This window comes from Benincasa hispida, chromosome 1, assembly GCF_009727055.1.
Source record: "Benincasa hispida cultivar B227 chromosome 1, ASM972705v1, whole genome shotgun sequence".
Taxonomy (NCBI): Eukaryota; Viridiplantae; Streptophyta; class Magnoliopsida; order Cucurbitales; family Cucurbitaceae; genus Benincasa; species Benincasa hispida.
In genome coordinates, this window is record NC_052349.1 from 78890240 (window position 1) to 78897685 (window position 7446).

Consider the following 7446-nt stretch of genomic DNA (forward strand, 5'->3'; position numbering starts at 1 on the left):
TAGCCAATTTTTCAAGTTTTACCCAAGAGTCAAGCTTTCAAATTCAAACTTTTTTTCTAACTTTTCACCCTCTCTTTATCATTACACATTAATTTTTACGTCAACCTACTTACCACACTGGTCTCAGTAGGGAACATACTCAAGTAGAGAAATTAGGGCTCAGGGTTCACACTGGTGTTGGGGTTGATGCCTTAAATCTCGTAGGGTCCTGTAGTTTGTAAACACTTGTATGAACAAATATTCTGTGATTTATAATATATGATATTTTATTCACATTGTCTATGAAATATATGATATTTTAGTTGCATTAACCACAAACCAATAAACTAAGATCCATGGTTATCGTTGTAACTTAAACATGTATGTGGAGCCATACAAGTGGATCGTGTTTAAGTGATAACCTAAATGGTCTGTAGTATATGGATGTGACACTACGAGTATGCCCCGCTTTGTAGATGTTATAAATGTTGTAAAGTACTACAAATGATTTGATCTTGATTGTTCATGTATTAAACATGCGAGCGGGGATATTCTATACAAAAGAGTTTGTATAAGACCGAACCACGAAATGTTTAGTCTCGTTATATAACGACATTCATAATTGAGACTTTCATTTCACTAGGATGACCATAGGTAACATGACCTTAATCCTGAGTGAGTTGTGAACTTCTGCTATAAGGACGGTCCTTTGATTTTCATAGGTGAGAGTGGCCAGATCACCGACTTAACAAGCCTACCATTTTGGGGATTCGTCTGATTGGGGAGCTAGGAACTCAGCTACACAAGATGGAATTCACTCCTTCCCCAAAGCAGGGGTGAGTAGATAAATTGCTCCCTTAAGGGCTAATTTCGGGTATTGAACAATGTGGCACCACACCCTCTCTTAGCCTGAGAGGGGTTTAGTCATAGTGAGACTATGATCTATTGTTCATTAGAGGGATTGGTGGTACTTAAAAAGATAGATGTAACTACAGGGGCAAAACGATAATTTGGTCCAACTGTACTTATGAGCGATTTATGAAGGATCATCGTACTGTTGATTGGTTACATCCAATGGACACAGAAATATATCTATAGTGCGAAGAATGCAGCTATCGGTCATTAGTGGAGTGTCCGACAATTAATGGATGACGAATAATGTGATTAAAGAGTTTAATCAATTATTCACGCACCGTTGGAGCTTCAAGCTACAGGTCCATAAGGTCCCCTTAGTAGCTCAATGGATTTAAGTTGAGAATCAGTTTTTGGGTTAATTTGAAATGTTCAAATTAATAAAAGGGAATTTGATTATATATGATATAATTGATATAATGTATTTGATACATTATTGTTTAATTGGAGGAACTAATATTTGAATATGATTCAAATATAATTTCTATGAATTAGATTCATCGTTATTAAATTTAATATAAATATGATTTATATTAAATGTCATAAAATAAAGAAAAAGAACTATGGTTTATATATTATATATGATGCAATATTAAAACTATAGGTTATAAATATAATATGATAAGTTAGTTATCATATTTATTTATATTTATTAATTATTTGATAATTAAATTCTTTTTCTCAAATAACCACACTTAGTGGGTAGTTATTAAGTTTAATGGAAAAAGTGGGATAAATGAAATGGTTTTAATTATTCCAAGAGACAAGTGAGAGATAGACGTCATTAGCAATCAAGTAAGAAAGTCATACAATACGATCACTTGAGACACTAAACGATCAAGTAGCTTGTCTATGCGATAGACTTTCATATACACGATAGTGTTGTTCATTTACTCGATCGTCATCCTCCTTCACACCAAATCTTCTCACTAACCAAAATAAGCCAGAGCCCACCACTCCTGGATTCTCACACCTGGAATACCAAGGTAATCTAGTGGTAGTTTCCAATTGTTGCTTGTTGCTGCTCGAGGGTGTTCGAGTTGTTCGATGCGTTCGTGAACGATCAAGGAATTTACTTGAAGAAGAGTTCTTCAAAGGTATAATTTCTTATCCTTTGTTTTTTATTTCAGAAGCATGATGTAATTTAAATTTTGTGTATAATCTATTCTGTGTGACTGTAAATGTATAAGTTCATTCACAATGGGATTTGGACGATCCGCTTCCGTTTAAAGGTCCTCTATAAATTAGAGTTCCTTCAATTGGTATCAGAGCCAGGTTGTGTTCTGATTTCCAAATTCCATTTATGTATTGAATTTCGTTTACAGTGTTAGTGGGTTTTAACTTTCTGCAATGCGTTTAAGTGTTAAGTGTTTGTGGATGTTGTTAATGGATAATTTCGGGATAATTGTCTCTGTTTAATGCTTTCGCTTATTTTTACAAAAGTTAATTTATAAAGGCCCCGGTGTTTTTTTGGGCATAATAACTTGCAATCAAATCTGTATTCATTTTTGTTTTTAAGTCGTTCTTGAAGAAGCTTCAAACACAAAGAGTTGTTTTTCGCTTCGTTGGAGAAGACGAAACGATGGTCGCATCGTGTAGCTCAAGTAGAAGATCGTTTAGATTTGGCTATGTGTTCGTGTAGAAATGTTATACTCGATCGTGTAGCATTTACTAAACGATCACAAAGCTAATGTTTTACAATCGTGTAAAGAGTTTACTTGATCGTATTTTGTTGGATGCATGATCGCATAGACACTCGGGGGTAAATGATCGTATAGTATTTGATACTCGACACAAGGCATGCGTGCTAAACGATCGTGTAGGCTATCATGCTCATCGCATAGTCAGTAGCTACACGATCGTATGATATACGATACTCGACGCTTGCTACTCGATCATGTAGTCTATCATGCTCATCGCATAGTCGTTAGCTACACGATTGCATGGCATGCAATACTCAAAGCCCGCTGCACGATCTCATGGACTTTCATGCTCATCGCATAGTCTTAAGCCATTTGATCATCGCTACACGGTCGTTTACACTCAACGTGCGTTACTCGACGATCAAAGGATTTACTACATGATCAAGTGACTAGGCTTCAAGGCGGGCGGTTCAAGACCCGATTCACTTGTTCGAACCGGTTGACTCGAATCTTTTGTAATAGTTTAGCTTTTATTTTCGATTTTAAGACAAGTTATCTTAGTCCATCAACTTTTATTAAATGTGCATGTTATGTATATTTATTTTATATGCCATAATGTATTACATATAGTTTTAAAACTCACCATAGGTTATGCATTTTTTTTCATGCATCATTTTTATATTATAAGTGTTATAATATATTAGTATGCATGATTAAATTATTTAAAGCATGCTCATACATCATATAATATAAGAGTTATAATATATGCATGCATTAAAGCATATCCATGCATCATCTATATTATAAATGTTATAATATAAGGTTGTATATTTGCATGGAATGTGTGTTTTTTTCATTACTTTGTCATATAAAAGTTATATATATTAGTAATGAATAAATATTGCATGAAGCATGACACTTAGATTTATTTATAAAAGTTATAAATACCTTATGAATGTCTAGCTTAGCAATATGAATGGTTTTAATTGTTTCATTCTTTATAAGAGTTATAATTAATGAAATTAGAATTAAAATCAATAATAAAAAGTTGCATGCACACCTTAGGCTTTAATCATGTTTTAAAATTTTTTTAAAATTTGATTGAGATAGACTTAATATCACGATTCTAATAAGATTAGAAACTTAAGTTTAATCTTTTAATTCGGTTTAATAGGATTAAATTGACTACTAAAAGATTAAATATGTAACAAATGTATCTATAAGGGACCTTTTGGCTAAGGCCGGTTCTTGCTAGGCTAGGGTACTTAAGTCGATGGAAACGCTGCACCCCTACCTGGGAACCTACCTGGAAAGGTGAATTAAATAAATTTATTACATGCATGCAAATTGATGACAGTCTGTTAAAGTGTTTAATAAGACTTGAATCAAACTTGTTTAATCATCAAGTGCAAGTATTCTTTTTTAGAAAATTAAACAAACCACTTAGTTAAAATCAATAACCGGATTTTCTAAGTTAATGAATCCCTAGGTAGAACATTTAGTGGGAGGTAATTGGGGTATATGATACTTCACTTTACCTCTACACACTTCTCCCTAAAAAGTTCACACTGTGAGATCTATCCTTGGCCTCGAGGCACCTTGAGAGTGTCCTCCTACGGATGGCATTTGAGTAGGTCAATACCAAGGTGAATGGAGAGAATGTTCATAGTAAGTGGGAGCAGGACGTGTGACAACATATCCCTCGGTCTCTCTCATTAGGTTAGATAAAGTTTTAGTGCATCGCTTCGAGGCACCCTGGGAGTGTTCCCTTAAAGGATGGCTGTTTTGCACAACTCTTTCTCTAATCTTCAGCAATGTATAGGGTTGCTTTAGTCTCTTGTCCTAATCGGCTTTTCTCTAAGGTTGGCTCATTAGGGCGGGACTTTAGGGCCTAAAATAAGGGGTTACACTTACACAAAATTATTAAGGATGTTAACAAATTCTGGACCGAATAATGGTGGCTGTTAGATTCAGTTACAAAGAGTTGTTTCTATCTAATGGTTGAGATTGTCTCATTCTAGTGAAGGGGCACTTGATCACCCTACGGTGACTTTTGTCCTGCCTCATTGGAGCATCATTGTAAAATAGATGTCACTTAGGATACAATAGAACTATTTCGCTAAAACTTAATTGGTGTTAAAAGTGGTTTAATGCAAGTAGAATTATTAAGTTTGTTCATTTTTCAGCAATTTTATTATGGCTACCACTACTTTATCACTACTTATCGTCGATAATCTGACTGGCGAGAATTATGCCAGTTGGAAGAATACGATTAACACGATTTTAATTATCAATGACTTAAGGTTTGTCTTTATGGAGGAGTGTCCTTTTATTCCACCTCTTAACGTTGCTCAAAACGTTTGAGATGCTTATGAGCGATGGACATGGGCGAATGAAAAAGTCCGAGCGTATATCTTGGCCAGCCTTAACAACGTTTTGGCCAAGAAGCATGAGCTCATGATCACTGCACGCGAGATCATGGAGTCCCTGAGGGGAATGTTCAGACAACCGTCTGCGCAGCTCAGGCACGACGCTCTTAAGCACATCTTCAACTCATGCATGAAGGAGGGATTATTTGTTCAAGAACATGTTCTCAACATGATGGTCCACTTCAACGTGGCAGAGATGAATGGGTCGAGCATCGATAAGGCTAGCCAGGTTAGCATTATTCTGGAGTCGTTACCAAAAGGCTTCTTTCATTTCTTAAGCAACGCTGTTCTAAACAGGATTGATTACAACCCTACAACTCTACTCAATGAGTTACAGACTTTCCAATCTTTGCTAAAAAGCAAGGAAAAAAAGGTTGGTGAGGCAAATGTTACTTCATCATCCAAAAAGTTTCATAAAGGTTCGACCTCAAGAACTAAGTCTACACCTTCTTCTTCCGGCACCAGCAAGTGGAAAAAGAAGAAGGGTCGTAAAGGGAAGGCACCTACTTCCCACAACCTCTTGCTCCACGAGGTAGGCAACCAGTGAGGGTTGACAAAGGAAAATATTTCCATTGCAACAAGACGGGCACTAAATGCGGAACTGCCCACGTTATTTGGCTGAGAAGAAGAAGGTCAAACAAGGTAAATACGATTTACTGGTTTTGAAAACTTGTTTAGTGGAGAATGATGATTCTGTCTGGATTATTGACTCTGGGGCCACTAACCATGTTTGTTCTTCATTTCAGGGAATTAGTTCTTGGCGGCAGCTTGGTGCTGGTGAGATGACGATGCGAGTTGGAACCGGACACGTCGTCTCAACTGTGGTAGTGGAAGGTCTCCGATTGACTTTACAGAATAGGTTTATCATTCTAAATGATGATTATGTAGTTCCCAAGTTAAAGAGGAACTTAATTTCTGTAAAGTCTTTGCTCGAATGTAATTATACACTTAATTTTTCAGTAACTAAAGTTTTTATTTTGAAAAATGGTGTTGATATATGTTCATCTAAACTGGAAAACAATTTGTATGTGCTAAGGCCATTAGCAACAAATTCCCTCCATAACATAGAGATGTTTAAAACTGTTGTAACTCAAAACAAACGACGTAAAATTTCTCCTAAAGAAAATGTCCAACTTTGGCACCTACGTTTAAGGAACATTAATCTCAATAGGATGGAGAAGTTGATGAAGAATGGACTTCTAAGCGAGTTAGAAGAAAATTATTTACCTGTGTGCGAGTCATGTCTTGATGGCAAAATAACTAAAAGGCCTTTTACTAGAAAAGGTTATAGGGCCAAAGAGCCTCTAGAGCTAGTGCATTCAGTCCTCTGTGGTCCGATGAATGTGTGAGTCAAGGGAGGCTAGGAATATTTCATCACTTTTACTGATGATTATTCGAAGTATAGGTACGTTTATTTAATACAACATAAGTCTAAGTCCTTTGAAAAATTCAAAGAGTTCAAAGTTGAAGTTGAAAATGCATTAAGTAAAATAATTAAAACACTTCGATCTGATCGGGGTGGATTATTTTTGGATTTTGAGTTCCAAAACTATATGATAGAACATGGAATAGTTTTCCAACTCTCAGCACCTGGTACACCTCAGCAAAATGGTGTATCAGAGAGGAGAAATCAAACCATGTTGGACATGGTTCAGTCAATGATGAGTTACGCTTTTACCTGACTCGTTCTGGAGTTTTGCAGTAGAGACTGCAACTTACATCTTGAACTTTGTTCCCTCCAAGAGTGTTGCCAAAACACCTTTGGAGTTGTAGAATGGTCGTAAAGCTAGTTTATGTCATTTCCACATCTGGGGTTGCCCAGTACATGTACTTGAGGCTAATCCTAAGAAACTGGAACCACGTTCGAGGTTATGCCTATTTGTAGGTTACCCCAAAGGGACATGGGGGGTTATTTTTATGATCCTAAAGAAAACAAAGTGTTTGTATTGACAAATGCTACTTTTCTTGAGGAGGATTATATAAGAGAGCACAAACCTATAAGCAAAATCGTGTTGAATGAGCTTTCCAAAGAAACTACTAAATCTTCAATAAGAGTTATTGAAGAGCCCACTACCTTAACAAGAGTTGTTGATGTAGGTTCATCTAGTATGTCAAATGTTAGGATTGGTGTCCTAATTCTCCCAAAGTCTCGTTGTTTTGTAAAGATACACATTGCTTAATGAATAAGATAATTATTATTTAATTCTGGCATTTACCCATATCCAATAAACAAAGCTCCATGGTTATCTTATGTGAACTTAAGTATATATATGTGATATACAAGTGGATCATGCCTTAAGTGATAACCTAAATAGGTCTGTAGTATAAGGATTAAGGTGGGATACCTGATCCTGGTGACACTACCAATACAGCCCGCTTTGTAGAGGTTTGCAAGTATTGTAAACTACTACAAATGGTAGATCCTGACCATTCATGTGGAGACGTGCGAGCGGGGGTGTCCTATACAAAGAGTTTGTATAAAA